The 16,464-nt window shown below is 38.9% G+C and overlaps 3 long non-coding RNA genes across 3 annotated transcripts; all 3 read right to left on the reverse strand.

Annotated features, from left to right (window-relative positions):
- Positions 1-949: 949 nt before the first annotated feature.
- Positions 950-2,898, reverse strand: LOC109198881 (uncharacterized). Its single transcript, XR_002059430.1, has 3 exons — positions 2,880-2,898; positions 2,572-2,586; positions 950-1,075 (listed from the first exon to the last, which is right to left on the reverse strand). It is a non-coding gene; the product is annotated as an uncharacterized LOC109198881 (long non-coding RNA).
- Positions 2,899-6,765: 3,867 nt separating this feature from the next.
- On the reverse strand, positions 6,766-9,607 carry LOC109198883 (uncharacterized). Its single transcript, XR_002059432.1, has 3 exons — positions 9,528-9,607; positions 9,217-9,231; positions 6,766-6,992 (listed from the first exon to the last, which is right to left on the reverse strand). It is a non-coding gene; the product is annotated as an uncharacterized LOC109198883 (long non-coding RNA).
- Positions 9,608-13,028: 3,421 nt separating this feature from the next.
- LOC109198882 (uncharacterized) lies at positions 13,029-16,320 on the reverse strand. Its single transcript, XR_002059431.2, has 3 exons — positions 16,242-16,320; positions 15,931-15,945; positions 13,029-13,691 (listed from the first exon to the last, which is right to left on the reverse strand). It is a non-coding gene; the product is annotated as an uncharacterized LOC109198882 (long non-coding RNA).
- Between the last annotated feature and the right edge of the window lie 144 nt (positions 16,321-16,464).

Consider the following 16,464-nt stretch of genomic DNA (forward strand, 5'->3'; position numbering starts at 1 on the left):
TTTGTCAAAGGCAGAGGATTCATAGTGAGGCTGGAGGTGTTGGTCACAGTAAGAAACCAACATACCAGACAGGATTTACTGCTTTCAGCTTCTTTCCTGCAGACATCACAGGAAACATCTTCAGGTGATGTCTTCAAGTCCTCTACAACGCTGCTAACATGGTGTTTTTCTCCAGCTCAGGCCTCGATATAAAACTCTTTTTGCACTGAGGACAGCTGTAGGCTCCTTTTGGTTCCTCTTTGTCCCAGTGTCCTTCAATACAGCTCATACAGTAGTTGTGTCACAGGGAATAGTGACTGGATCCTTCAGTAGATCCAGACAGACTGAACAGTGGAATTTTACTGACTTGCTTCCTTGTTGTGCCATTCTGTGTGATAAGGTGAATGCAAATAGTTTCACTGTGAAAAGAGGATGTGTGTATCAGGTCATGCGTCATTCCAGAAAGGCATACGTCTCACTCTTAATTTTTGTCATTGAACTGCAAGAATATGCAGGAAATTAAGCTGTGGGAACCAATAAGTATTTGATACACCAGTAGAATTATAGGTATAAACTAAAACTGTACAAGTTGAAAAATAAAGGAAACATCAAAGCAAAGAGAAGTATAAAATAAAAGTAAAAAAATCAGAAACAAACTTAAATGCACTTTCATACAATAATTTCCAAAATCTCTGTATGTCTGTCCATCTGGGTTCACCGCTCATAGCAACTGTTTATCCAGTTAGCCAATCATCCACCATACTTCCAACCTTGAGACCTCAGAATTAGGAGACATTCAAAAGGGAGGGGGGGTAACAATACATATACAAAAAACTTGAATTTTTACAGTGTTTATTTATTTAAAATATTTCTTTAAAGTAAGTTAAATGTCACGTTATAACTGTCCCTCAGCAGGGCTGTCCAAATTCAGAGGCTGGATCCACCCAAGGACCCGGCCTTCGTGTCTAAGTGGGCTTGGTCCTCCAAAAGCCGGGTAGGTCGGAAGTGAGCGTCTGTGACGGTCTGGCCTTCAGAATTATGTCACGAGTTCTCTCGGTGGAGTGAAACTCTGCCGTCTGCTCCTTGCTATCTATTGCTAAATATAACCGGGCGCTGGCGTAAATTTTCGACCATCTCACACTTCTGTTTAATCAAGTTTCTGTTTTACGTTTATTCAGCTGTGTGAAAACCCTGGATGAACCCTTCCGATGGAATAATAAAGTTGATTTAATCTAATCAAATCTAATAACTTTAATCTCAGCCAAACCGATTTACTCAGGAACAAATAAAACACTGAAAAAGTCAAACAATAACATCTTTAGGTTATCTAAGTGACTTCACATTTAACCTGAGTAGCGAAAGTCCGCGGGTTTGAAGACGATGTGCCGATAGTTCACTGTTCTCGCCGGCTCAGACATTTGAGTTTCCATAGCTACATTCTCGCCTGAAAGTATGCTAAAAGTTTATTTTGCGACCAGAAAGAGTAAAAAAGTAATATTAAAACTAAGTAGCTGCGCCATTGTTTGAAACTGGAATTGGCTGGGCCGCGCTATAGGATATGGTTTTTCATTTTTGTTGTCCGGGTGGAAAATCAGAACAACTTTCGGGAGAATGGTGGCTCGGGAGATTTCGGGAGGGCACTGAAATTCAGGATTCTCCGGAAAAATCGGGAGGGTTGGCATGTATGCCATCCACCCACTATCTCTACTTATTCAAGTTAGTCCAAAGTGACAGCAGGCTATTCCAGGTGTCATTTTCTCAAGCAGCACTTTTAGTTCAGTTCCTCCTGTGGGCACCCAAAGTATTCTCAGGCCAAACAAGAGTCTCTCCAACAGGTTCTGGTTCCAGAAAGCCTAAAAAACCATACACCATTTATGCTTTTTTGAAAAAACTGGCTTTCCACAGCCGGGTATGCTATATCTGGGATATGCACTCAAACTACAGCAACTAGCTGGGAAATGAATATCAACTCTCATCACAGTCATTCAGAAAACCATAAAACTCTTACCTGATTCACTTTTGCATATTTGGCAGGTGTTTGTTGGGCACCTCAGTAAAAGTGCAGCACCAATTTAGAATGAACAATTCTCATATTTTGCCAAGTTTTCCTTAGTGTGAATACTACCCGCTCCGTTCTCCATGGGGTGAGGTCACATGAATATTAAAACAAAAGGAAACACCATTATGGGTTTGGTACATCACCCTGAGCCACGCCTAGTGTGTTCATCCAGTTTTGATATTATGCAGAAGCGAAAGCAGACTGAAGTGATGACTGCTTGTTTTAATTGAAAAAAAGCATAAATTTTAAAGTAAAAAAGTAGTATATTCATGGGTCTCTGATGCTAATATTTATCAAATAAAACATAATTAAAACATTAATAGCTTTGCATTGCCACATGATGACTGTGGTGGAATAAATCAATCATTTTCAGTCACATAAAAAGAGAGACCATATTTTTTCAGTTTGTATAATAGATAAATGTGTCAAACTTAATGTTTCTTTTAAGTGGTGTTTTACACATTTGCCAGATAAGCAGGGAGTCAGGAAGGCAACCAGTGTAAAAATCTGATAAATAAAAAATGTGGACCGACCTGTTGTGGCAACTCCTGTAACAAACGGGGGGAAGCAGAAAGAGTTTTCATAGATCATTTACTTGTTGCATTGACACAAGAATCATTGAGTGTCCAAAACATTGATTTATTTATGACAGGTTAGATCTTTCAATATTATCATGATCTAATAATATCATATATTATTACAAAAATTAAATGCTTAATAAGTGCTGGTAATCAAGTATTGCTGGCTGTTTGTCTCTGAAACAAAGGTTAGATTTGTGCATTTGACCTGTGGATTAAACATGTTTGAAACAAATAAACAACTACATAGAATATTTACTTACCAGAAATCCTGCGTCCTGCTCGACAGGTCTGATGGACTGACTGTGTCTGACAAATACCTTCTCGAGACTCCTCCTTTGAGACGCAGAAGTTGCCAGATTGGGCCAGTGAAGGAAATGAACTTTAAAACCTGTTGTGTATGAGCAACAAGTATTGTACTGTATGTGCAGCATTTAAAACAGATCCAATACCAAATTACACAAATAAACATTACAAACCTCAATTTAGACTAAACTGATTTCTTTCTTTACTCCTCTTCAGGGCATTGTTGGATTCTTAATTCAGCAACCTGTCAAACTTAGTGGTTGATTTTTATTTGGTATGGCCAGGCTGAGAGGGCGGGCAACTGTCTTATTGGAGCCCATCAGAGGTGTTAGAGTGTCTAGAACATCTCACAGTTTATGACAGTCTATGACAGAACATGTAACATTAAAATGAAACTACTAACCAGCATTAGTCTCCTGTATTTATCGGTATAGGGTCAAAATAAATGGCTAAATATGGTAAAACCTGCTAACGTGTCGTTTTAGAGATCAATCAGTGCATTTTGAACATTCAGTGATTGTATCTTACAGCTGTCGTCTTTTTCAAGACAGTAACATATCATTGCTTGTCTCACATTTAAATGGCCATCTTTTACTTGTAACTAAAAACAAACAATTAAATCCTCCACAAAGGATGGCACCTAGCTGATTATCTACGACTTCATCTCCCAGTGGTGCTTTTATCTAAAGGTGAGCAGAAGGCCTTACAGACCTGTATTATCAACAGGGGCACTCTGTCAGAGAGTTCTTTCTTTTACTGGAATACCATGAAACCAAATGTATGTTTTACTCTTAAACCTGCTTCAGAGGCTGTGAGAAGCTTTTCTACGGCAATAGGTGGCATGACTAACAGAATGACTGCTTTTGGAGTGGGCCAGGCCAGTAAGAACAGTTATATTCAACCAGGACTACTAGAAACTGGTAAGGGCTGGAGGAAACCCACAGTCTGCTTTGAGCTGCTATTGCTTCTGAAACAGATTAAACAAGCTCCAACATACTAATTTCCATCTTTATCTGAGGAAGGACATGAGACGTAGTGGTTTAGAAAGCAAATACTCTTACTTACCATGAGGTGGCAGTGTGGGCCCAGTGGATCACCCACAAGCACACAGTAAAGGAGACAAAGCATCTTATGAGGCTAGGTGGACTATATCTTTGATTTTCCACATCAGAGTTCTGAAAGTACAGATGTGTAGCAAGATGGTTTTGGTTCATCATCACTGGAGAACTGCTGAGAAACCCCATTTGGTTTAGTGCTGTGAGAACCAAAGCGATAGATTATGGAGAAAACAAAGACCATCTTGCTGTCCTGGAATTTAATTCCTTGGGGGGCTGAACACAGGAGACTCCTGGGTCTATTGCTTAAGACTGAAAAAAAGGAAACTGATGCTTTGTGGAAGAAGTGATGAACTGTCTTTATTTGTAGACGTTTTGACCCTGATACCTGTAATTCCCAGTTTTTTGCACTGCTTGACACTTCTGTTTGAATTCATATCATCTGAATGTTAATTACTGTTTCAATGAGAATTTCCCAACAATGGGAATTATAAAGCCTGTATTGTCGTATATATTTCAACAGTTTCGAAACCTAAGTTGTATTTATAAGAAAAAAACGTACAAAAGGGCACGACATATAATCAGCTGTTTAAAAGGATCCTTAAAAAGTACAATTAAACAAAAAAACTCAACATTTGTATTCAGTTTTTGTGTTGTGAGAGAAAAATCCTGCAAAATACTCCAAGATGCTCACTATGCGCAGTTCCCCTGAATTATATAAATATTCAAGGTGTGAAAAAATTGTTGGAATAATGAAATTCTTGTTTATAGAACACAGTGGTCATAAAAAATGTTCCAAAGATGATAAGGAGCAAAAAAAGTGAACAAATTCAGAACAAGTTTAATGACATCATGTAACAGCTGGACTGATACAAAATATACTGCAGACATTATTAATATAGTCAACTTTTTAACCTACTATCTTCACTAGTTAATTTTTAACATTCAATAATTATTGTTAAACAGAATTTTTTTTTAAGAATGTACATCTGATTTCATATTATGACTGTACAAACGCATCATTACAGTCATTTTCTTACAATGTTTAAATAGTGAAAGGATGAAATAAAAATGATTGAGAAGTTAATGAGTGATTCATACAGTAAAAGAGAAAACCTCACAGCAACAGTATAAACTGTACAAACAAATCTCACATTTTGATTAATGACATGTGCAAACACTGGCACTCATCATACCAAGCTGCTACGGATTCATGTTCCTGTGCACAAAGAAATATCAGATTTTAATCAATATTTCATATTTCTCTGTGACACCTGGCCTAAGATGTTTGATTGGCATTTGATCAGTGAGGAAAGAAAAAAAAACACGATGGGTTCACAAAATAATGAAAACAGCCTATTTGATCTCATTAAACGTAGCAGTGGTCAGTCCAAAAACTCTTCCAAATCCACAGTCCAGCATAGAGCGGCTCAGTGAATGTGTCTGGACTCTGTGGAGGAGGGCCATGGTGTCAGAGACGCTGTAGAAAGAAGAATACCTGCTCTGGGATCCACGTACACTCCTACTTTGGAGGACAGAGGGCCTGAGAGGGAAGTTTGATTTTGTTGTGTCTGAATTTGTAGTAGTCGCCGTAACACTCTAATGCCCAGGAATTATTGTTACTTCCAAAATCACTTTGATCCAGGTTATCTTTATTCTTGTACGTCACAGCTACTGACAGACCTCTCCCTTTCATCTCCACTTCCCAGTAACAAGGTCCAATCAGACTCTCTTACTCAGGACCTGCTGCTGGATGGAAAACCTGTCCGTTTTTGCATATGCAGGATAAATATTTGGTTTTGGTGCATTGTCTGATACAGTTCTGTTCTGATTAGACAGGAAGAGTTTTTTGTGGACTGTGTCTGGGTCCATCGTCAGTTGACATGCATGTTTTAAAAACTCATCTCTGGTCTTTGGTTCAATTTGTGGCAATAAAACATCCACTGATCTCACTGTCAGAGTGATCTTCCTCCATTCCTCACTTAGAAATGCTTTGAGGTTTTCTCTGGCTTCTAACAGTGCTGTTTGCAGATCCTCAAAGTACTAACTTGACAGATTTTAAAGCTTGGTGAATCTGTATATTCACTGAGTTTTGACATCATGGAGTACCTGAGTAGAAATTCGGTGTGGTCCTCTGTGTCTGAAAGCTGCTTCAGCTCCTCTTCTTTCCTCTTCAGCTCAGTGATCTCCTGCTCCAGCTTATTCTGAAGCTCTTTGACTCGCCTCTCTTCATCTTTCTGCTGGGATTTGATCTGCTGCTCTAGATTTGAGCCTTTTTCTTTGATGAAACTCACCAGCTCATTGATGATGGTCTCACTGTCTTCAATTGTTTTATCAGCAGACAGTTTGATCCCCCATCTCTTTCTCAAGCACTTTACCTTCCTCCACTCTGGTCTGAATTTTCTTCTGGACTTCCTGCAGATTCATCTTAAGATCTTTCTCTTTGTCTGCCCTTACGTCTTTAACTGGAACTGTTACATGGTTTATGTTTGTCCATGCAGCAGACATAACAGATACACTGCTGATCAGTATGGCAGAACATCTTCATCACCTCATTGTGAGTTGAACAGATGTTACTTTTCAACCCCTTGGAAGGTTTGACCAGCTTGTGTTTGTCAAAGGCAGAGGATTCATAGTGAGGCTGGAGGTGTTGGTCACAGTAAGAAACCAAACATACCAGACAGGACTTCACTGCTTTCAGCTTCTTTCCTGTGCAGACATCACAGGAAACATCTTCAGGTGATGTCTTCAAGTCCTCTACTAACGCTGCTAACATGGTGTTTTCTCCAGCTCAGGCCTCAATATAAAACTCTTTTTGCACTGAGGACAGCTGTAGGCTCCTTTTGGTTCCTCTTTATCCCAGTGTCCTTCAATACAGCTCATACAGTAGTTGTGTCCACAGGGAATAGTGACTGGATCCTTCAGTAGATCCAGACAGACTGAACAGTGGAATTTTACTGACTTGCTTCCTTGTTGTGCCATTCTGTGTGATAAGGTGAATGCCAAATAGTTTCACTGTGAAAAGAGGATGTGTGTATCAGGTCATGCGTCATTCCAGAAAGGCATACGTCTCACTCTTAATTTTTGTCATTGAACTGCAAGAATATGCAGGAAATTAAGCTGTGGGAACCAATAAGTATTTGATACACCAGTAGAATTATAGGTATAAACTAAAACTGTACAAGTTGAAAAATAAAGGAAACATCAAATAGCAAAGAGAAGTATAAAATAAAAGTAAAAATAAAAATCAGAAACAAAACTTAAATGCACTTTCATACAAATAATTTCCAAAATCTCTGTATGTCTGTCCATCTGGGGTTCACCGCTCATAGCAACTGTTTATCCAGTTAGCCAATCATCCACCATACTTGCCAACCTTGAGACCTCAGAATTAGGGAGACATTCAAAAGGGAGGGGTGGGGGGTATACAAATACATATACAAAAACTTGAATTTTTACAGTGTTTATTTATTTAAAATTATTTCTTTAAAGTAAGTTAAATGTCACCGTTATAACTGTCCCTCAGCCAGGGCTGTCCAAATTCAGAGGCTGGATCCACCCAAGGACCCGGCCTTCGTGGTCTAAGTGGGCTTGGTCCTCCAAAAGCCGGGTAGGTCGGAAGTGAGCGTCTGTGACGGTCTGGCCTTCAGAATTATGTCACGAGTTCTCTCGGTGGAGTGAAACTCTGCCGTCTGCTCCTTGCTATCTATTGCTAAATATAACCGGGCGCTGGCGTAAATTTTCGACCATCTCACACTTCTGTTAATCAAGTTTCTGTTTTACGTTTATTCAGCTGTGTGAAAACCCCTGGATGAACCCTTCCGATGGAATAATAAAGTTTGATTTAATCTAATCAAATCTAATAACTTTAATCTCAGCCAAACCGATTTACTCAGGAACAAATAAAACACTGAAAAAAGTCAAACAATCAACATCTTTAGGTTATCTAAGTGACTTCACATTTAACCTGAGTAGCGAAAGTCCGCGGGGGTTTGAAGACGATGTGCCGATAGTTCACTGTTCTCGCCGGCTCAGACATTTGAAGTTTCCATAGCTACATTCTCGCCTGAAAGTATGCTAAAAGTTTATTTTGCGACCCAGAAAGAGTAATAAAAGTAATATTAAAACTAAGTAGCTGCCGCCATTGTTTGAAACTGGAATTGGCTGGGCCGCGCTATAGGATATGGTTTTTCATTTTTGTTGTCCGGGTGGAAAATCAGAACAACTTTCGGGAGAATGGTGGCTCCGGGAGATTTTCGGGAGGGGCACTGAAATTCAGGATTCTCCCGGAAAAATCGGGAGGGTTGGCATGTATGCCATCCACCCACTATCTTCTACTTATTCAAAGTTAGTCCAAAGTGACAGCAGGCTATTCCAGGTGTCATTTTCTCAAGCAGCACTTTTAGTTCAGTTCCTCCTGTGGGCACCCAAAGTATTCTCAGGCCAAACAAGAGTCTCTCCAACAGGTTCTGGTTCCAGAAAGCCTAAAAACCATACACCATACTTTGCAAGTTTGAAAAAACTGGCTTTCCACAGCCGGGTATGCTTCATATCTGGGATATGCACTCAAACTACAGCAACTAGCTGGGAAATGAATATCAACTCTCATCACAGTCATTCAGAAAACCCATAAAAACTCTTTACCTGATTCACTTTTGCATATTTGGCAGGTGTTTTGTTGGGCACCTCAGTAAAAGTGCAGCACCAATTTTAGAATGAACAATTCTCATATTTTGCCAAGTTTTCCTTAGTGTGAATACTACCCGCTCCGTTCTCCATGGGGGCTGAGGTCACATGAATATTAAAACAAAAGGAAACACCATTATGGGTTTGGTACATCACCCTGAGCCACGCCTAGTGTGTTCATCCAGTATTTGATATCATGCAGAAGCGAAAGCAGACTGAAGTGATGAACTGCTTGTTTTAATTGAAAAAAAGCATAAATTTTAAAGTAAAAAAGTAGTAGTATTCATGGGTCTCTGATGCTAATATTTATCAAATAAAACATAATTAAAACATTAATAGCTTTGCATTGCCACATGATGGACTGTGGTGGAATAAATCAATCATTTTCAGTCCACATAAAAAGAAGAGACCATATTTTTTCAGTTTGTATAATAGATAAATGTGTCAAACTTAATGTTTCTTTTAAGTGGTGTTTTACACATTTGCCAGATAAGCAGGGAGTCAGGAAGGCAACCAGTGTAAAAATCTGATAAATAATAAAATGTGGACCGACCTGTTGTGGCAACTCCTGTAACAAACGGGGGGAAGCAGAAAGAGTTTTCATAGATCATTTACTTGTTGCATTGACACAAGAATCATTGAGTGTCCAAAACATTGATTTATTTATGACAGGTTAGATCTTTCAATATTATCATGATCTAATAATATCATATATTATTACAAAAATTAAATATGCTTAATAAGTGCTGGTAATCAAGTATTGCTGGCTGTTTGTCTCTGAAACAAAGGTTAGATTTGTGCATTTGACCTGTGGATTAAACATGTTTGAAACAAATAAACAACTACATAGAATTATTTACTTACCAGAAATCCTGCGTCCTGCTTTCTCGACAGGTCTGATGGGACTGACTGTGTCTGACAAATACCTTCCTCGAGACTCCTCCTTTGAGACGCAGAAGTTGCCAGATTGGGCCCAGTGAAGGAAATGAACTTTAAAACCTGTTGTGTATGAGCAACAAGTATTGTACTGTATGTGCAGCATTTAAAACAGATCCAATACCAAAATTACACAAATAAACATTACAAACCTCAATTTAGACTAAACTGATTTCTTTCTTTACTCCTCTTCAGGGCAGTTGGATTTTTATGTCTTAATTCAGCAACCTGTCAAACTTAGTGGTTGATTTTTATTTGGTATGGCCAGGCTGAGAGGGCGGGCAACTGTCTTATTGGTGAGCCCATCAGAGGTGTTAGAGTGTCTAGAACATCTCACAGTTTTATGACAGTCTATGACAGAACATGTAACATTAAAATGAAACTACTAACCAGCATTAGTCTCCTGTATTTATCGGTATAGGGTCAAAATAAATGGCTAAATATGGTAAAACCTGCTAACGTGTCGTTTTAGAGATCAATCAGTGCATTTTGAACATTCAGTGATTGTATTCTTACAGCTGTCGTCTTTTTCAAGACAGTAACATAATCATTTTGCTTGTCTCACATTTAAATGGCCATCTTTTACTTGTAACTAAAAAACAAACAATTAAATCCTCCACAAAGGATGGCACCTAGCTGATTATCTACGACTTCATCTCCCAGTGGTGCTTTTATCTAAAGGTGAGCAGAAGGCCTTACAGACCTGTATTATCAACAGGGGCACTCTGTCAGAGAGGTTCTTTCTTTTACTGGGAATACCATGAAACCAAATGTATGTTTTACTCTTAAACCTGCTTCAGAGGCTGTGAGAAGCTTTTCTACGGCAATGAGGTGGCATGACTAACAGAATGACTGCTTTTGGAGTGGGCCAGGCCAGTAAGAACAGTTATATTCAACCAGGACCTACTAGAAACTGGTAAGGGCTGGAGGAAACCCACAGTCTGCTTTGAGCTGCTATTGCTTCTGAAACAGATTAAACAAGCTCCAACATACTAATTTCCATCTTTATCTGAGGAAGGACATGAGACGTAGTGGTTTAGAAAGCAAATACTCTTACTTACCATGAGGTGGCAGTGTGGGCCCAGTGGATCACCCACAAGCACACAGTAAAGGAGACAAAGCATCTTATGAGGCTAGGTGGACTATATCTTTGATTTTCCACATCAGAGTTCTGAAAGTACAGATGTGTAGCAAGATGGTTTTGGTTCATCATCACTGGAGAACTGCTGAGAAACCCCATTTGGTTTAGTGCTGTGAGAACCAAAGCGATAGATTATGGAGAAAACAAAGACCATCTTGCTGTCCTGGAATTTAATTCCTTGGGGGGCTGAACACAGGAGACTCCTGGGTCTATTGCTTAAGACTGAAAAAAAGGAAACTGATGCTTTGTGGGAAGAAGTGATGAACTGTCTTTATTTGTAGACGTTTTGACCCTGATACCCTGTAATTCCCAGTTTTTTGCACTGCTTGACACTTCTGTTTGAATTCATATCATCTGAATGTTAATTACTGTTTCAATGAGAATTTCCCAACAATGGGAATTATAAAGCCTGTATTGTCGTATATATTTCAACAGTTTCGAAACCTAAGTTGGTATTTTAAAGAAAAAGAACGTACAAAAGGGCACGACATATAATCAGCTGTTTAAAAGGATCCTTAAAAAGTACAATTAAACAAAAACAAACTCAACATTTGTATTCAGTTTTTGTGTTGTGAGAGAAAAATCCTGCAAAATACTCCAAGATGCTCACTATGCGCAGTTCCCCTGAATTATATAAATATTCAAGGTGTGAAAAAATTGTTGGAATAAATGAAATTCTTGTTTATAGAACACAGTGGTCATAAAAAATGTTCCAAAGATGATAAGGAGCAAATAAAAGTGAACAAATTCAGAACAAGTTTAATGACATCATGTAACAGCTGGACTGATACAAAATATACTGCAGACATTATTAATATTAGTCAACTTTTTTAACCTACTATCTTCACTAGTTAATTTTTAACATTCAATAATTATTGTTAAACAGAATTTTTTTTAAGAATGTACATCTGATTTCATATTATGACTGTACAAACGCATCATTACAGTCATTTTCTTACAATGTTTAAATAGTGAAAGGATGAAATAAAAAATGATTGAGAAAGTTAATGAGTGATTCATACAGTAAAAGAGAAAACCTCACAGCAACAGTATAAACTGTACAAAACAAATCTCACATTTTGATTAATGATACATGTGCAAACACTGGCACTCATCATACCAAGCTGCTACGGATTTCATGTTCCTGTGCACAAAGAAATATATCAGATTTTAATCAATATTTCATATTTCTGTGACACCTGGCCTAAGATGTTTGATTGGCATTTGATCAGTGAGGAAAGAAAAAAAAAACACGATGGGTTCACAAAATAATGAAAACAGCCTATTTGATCTCATTAAACGTAGCAGTGGTGTCAGTCCAAAAACTCTTCCAAATCCACAGTCCAGCATAGAGCGGCTCAGTGAATGTGGTCTGGACTCTGTGGAGGAGGGCCATGGTGTCAGAGACGCTGTAGAAAGAAAGAATACCTGCTCTGGGATCCACGTACACTCCTACTTTGGAGGACAGAGGGCCTGAGAGGGAAGTTTTGATTTTGTTGTGTCTGAATTTGTAGTAGTCGCCGTAACACTCTAATGCCCAGGAATTATTGTTACTTCCAAAATCACTTTGATCCAGGTTATCTTTATTCTTGTACGTCACAGCTACTGACAGACCTCTCCCTTTCATCTCCACTTCCCAGTAACAAGGTCCAATCAGACTCTCTTACTCAGGACCTGCTGCTGGATGGAAAACCTGTCCGTTTTTGCATATGCAGGATAAATATTTGGTTTTGGTGCATTGTCTGATACAGTTCTGTTCTGATTAGACAGGAAGAGTTTTTTGTGGACTGTGTCTGGGTCCATCGTCAGTTGACATGCATGTTTTAAAAACTCATCTCTGGTCTTTGGTTCAATTTGTGGCAATAAAACATCCACTGATCTCACTGTCAGAGTGATCTTCCTCCATTCCTCACTTAGAAATGCTTTGAGGTTTTCTCTGGCTTCTAACAGTGCTGTTTGCAGATCCTCAAAGTACTTAACTTGACAGATTTTAAAGCTTGGTGAATCTGTATATTCACTGAGTTTTGACATCATGGAGTACCTGAGTAGAAATTCGGTGTGGTCCTCTGTGTCTGAAAGCTGCTTCAGCTCCTCTTCTTTCCTCTTCAGCTCAGTGATCTCCTGCTCCAGCTTATTCTGAAGCTCTTTGACTCGCCTCTCTTCATCTTTCTGCTGGGATTTGATCTGCTGCTCTAGATTTGAGCCTTTTTCTTTGATGAAACTCACCAGCTCATTGATGATGGTCTCACTGTCTTCAATTGTTTTATCAGCAGACAGTTTGATCCCTCCATCTCTTTCTCAAGCACTTTACCTTCCTCCACTCTGGTCTGAATTTTCTTCTGGACTTCCTGCAGATTCATCTTAAGATCTTTCTCTTTGTCTGCCCTTACGTCTTTAACTGGAACTGTTACATGGTGTTTATGTTTGTCCATGCAGCAGACATAACAGATACACTGCTGATCAGTATGGCAGAACATCTTCATCACCTCATTGTGAGTTGAACAGATGTTACTTTTCAACCCCTTGGAAGGTTTGACCAGCTTGTGTTTGTCAAAGGCAGAGGATTCATAGTGAGGCTGGAGGTGTTGGTCACAGTAAGAAACCAAACATACCAGACAGGACTTCACTGCTTTCAGCTTCTTTCCTGTGCAGACATCACAGGAAACATCTTCAGGTGATGTCTTCAAGTCCTCTACTAACGCTGCTAACATGGTGTTTTTCTCCAGCTCAGGCCTCAATATAAAACTCTTTTTGCACTGAGGACAGCTGTAGGCTCCTTTTGGTTCCTCTTTATCCCAGTGTCCTTCAATACAGCTCATACAGTAGTTGTGTCCACAGGGAATAGTGACTGGATCCTTCAGTAGATCCAGACAGACTGAACAGTGGAATTTTACTGACTTGCTTCCTTGTTGTGCCATTCTGTGTGATAAGGTGAATGCCAAATAGTTTCACTGTGAAAAGAGGATGTGTGTATCAGGTCATGCGTCATTCCAGAAAGGCATACGTCTCACTCTTAATTTTTGTCATTGAACTGCAAGAATATGCAGGAAATTAAGCTGTGGGAACCAATAAGTATTTGATACACCAGTAGAATTATAGGTATAAACTAAAACTGTACAAGTTGAAAAATAAAGGAAACATCAAATAGCAAAGAGAAGTATAAAATAAAAAGTAAAAATAAAAATCAGAAACAAAACTTAAATGCACTTTCATACAAATAATTTCCAAAATCTCTGTATGTCTGTCCATCTGGGGTTCACCGCTCATAGCAACTGTTTATCCAGTTAGCCAATCATCCACCATACTTGCCAACCTTGAGACCTCAGAATTAGGGAGACATTCAAAAGGGAGGGGGTGGGGGTATACAAATACATATACAAAAAACTTGAATTTTTACAGTGTTTATTTATTTAAAATTATTTCTTTAAAGTAAGTTAAATGTCACCGTTATAACTGTCCCTCAGCCAGGGCTGTCCAAATTCAGAGGCTGGATCCACCCAAGGACCCGGCCTTCGTGGTCTAAGTGGGCTTGGTCCTCCAAAAGCCGGGTAGGTCGGAAGTGAGCGTCTGTGACGGTCTGGCCTTCAGAATTATGTCACGAGTTCTCTCGGTGGAGTGAAACTCTGCCGTCTGCTCCTTGCTATCTATTGCTAAATATAACCGGGCGCTGGCGTAAATTTTCGACCATCTCACACTTCTGTTTAATCAAGTTTCTGTTTTACGTTTATTCAGCTGTGTGAAAACCCCTGGATGAACCCTTCCGATGGAATAATAAAGTTTGATTTAATCTAATCAAATCTAATAACTTTAATCTCAGCCAAACCGATTTACTCAGGAACAAATAAAACACTGAAAAAAGTCAAACAAAAGTCAAACAATAACATCTTTAGGTTATCTAAGTGACTTCACATTTAACCTGAGTAGCGAAAGTCCGCGGGGGTTTGAAGACGATGTGCCGATAGTTCACTGTTCTCACCGGCTCAGACATTTGAAGTTTCCATAGCTACATTCTCGCCTGAAAGTATGCTAAAAGTTTATTTTGCGACCCAGAAAGAGTAATAAAAGTAATATTAAAACTAAGTAGCTGCCGCCATTGTTTGAAACTGGAATTGGCTGGGCCGCGCTATAGGATATGGTTTTTCATTTTTGTTGTCCGGGTGGAAAATCAGGAACAACTTTCGGGAGAATGGTGGCTCCGGGAGATTTTCGGGAGGGGCACTGAAATTCAGGATTCTCCCGGAAAAATCGGGAGGGTTGGCATGTATGCCATCCACCCACTATCTTCTACTTATTCAAAGTTAGTCCAAAGTGACAGCAGGCTATTCCAGGTGTCATTTTCTCAAGCAGCACTTTTAGTTCAGTTCCTCCTGTGGGCACCCAAAGTATTCTCAGGCCAAACAAGAGTCTCTCCAACAGGTTCTGGTTCCAGAAAGCCTAAAAAACCATACACCATACTTTGCAAGTTTGAAAAAACTGGCTTTCCACAGCCGGGTATGCTTCATATCTGGGATATGCACTCAAACTACAGCAACTAGCTGGGAAATGAATATCAACTCTCATCACAGTCATTCAGAAAACCCATAAAAACTCTTTACCTGATTCACTTTTGCATATTTGGCAGGTGTTTTGTTGGGCACCTCAGTAAAAGTGCAGCACCAATTTTAGAATGAACAATTCTCATATTTTGCCAAGTTTTCCTTAGTGTGAATACTACCCGCTCCGTTCTCCATGGGGGCTGAGGTCACATGAATATTAAAACAAAAGGAAACACCATTATGGGTTTGGTACATCACCCTGAGCCACGCCTAGTGTGTTCATCCAGTATTTGATATCATGCAGAAGCGAAAGCAGACTGAAGTGATGAACTGCTTGTTTTAATTGAAAAAAAGCATAAATTTTAAAGTAAAAAAGTAGTAGTATTCATGGGTCTCTGATGCTAATATTTATCAAATAAAACATAATTAAAACATTAATAGCTTTGCATTGCCACATGATGGACTGTGGTGGAATAAATCAATCATTTTCAGTCCACATAAAAAGAAGAGACCATATTTTTTCAGTTTGTATAATAGATAAATGTGTCAAACTTAATGTTTCTTTTAAGTGGTGTTTTACACATTTGCCAGATAAGCAGGGAGTCAGGAAGGCAACCAGTGTAAAAATCTGATAAATAATAAAATGTGGACCGACCTGTTGTGGCAACTCCTGTAACAAACGGGGGGAAGCAGAAAGAGTTTTCATAGATCATTTACTTGTTGCATTGACACAAGAATCATTGAGTGTCCAAAACATTGATTTATTTATGACAGGTTAGATCTTTCAATATTATCATGATCTAATAATATCATATATTATTACAAAAATTAAATATGCTTAATAAGTGCTGGTAATCAAGTATTGCTGGCTGTTTGTCTCTGAAACAAAGGTTAGATTTGTGCATTTGACCTGTGGATTAAACATGTTTGAAACAAATAAACAACTACATAGAATTATTTACTTACCAGAAATCCTGCGTCCTGCTTTCTCGACAGGTCTGATGGGACTGACTGTGTCTGACAAATACCTTCCTCGAGACTCCTCCTTTGAGACAGGGTTGCCAGATTGGGCCCAGTGAAGGAAATGAACTTTAAAACCTGTTGTGTATGAGCAACAAGTATTGTACTGTATGTGCAGCATTTAAAACAGATCCAATACCAAAATTACACAAATAAACATTACAAACCT

The sequence above is a fragment of the Oreochromis niloticus genome, unplaced genomic scaffold (genome assembly GCF_001858045.2).
Source record: "Oreochromis niloticus isolate F11D_XX unplaced genomic scaffold, O_niloticus_UMD_NMBU tig00001087_pilon, whole genome shotgun sequence".
Classification (NCBI taxonomy): domain Eukaryota; kingdom Metazoa; phylum Chordata; class Actinopteri; order Cichliformes; family Cichlidae; genus Oreochromis; species Oreochromis niloticus.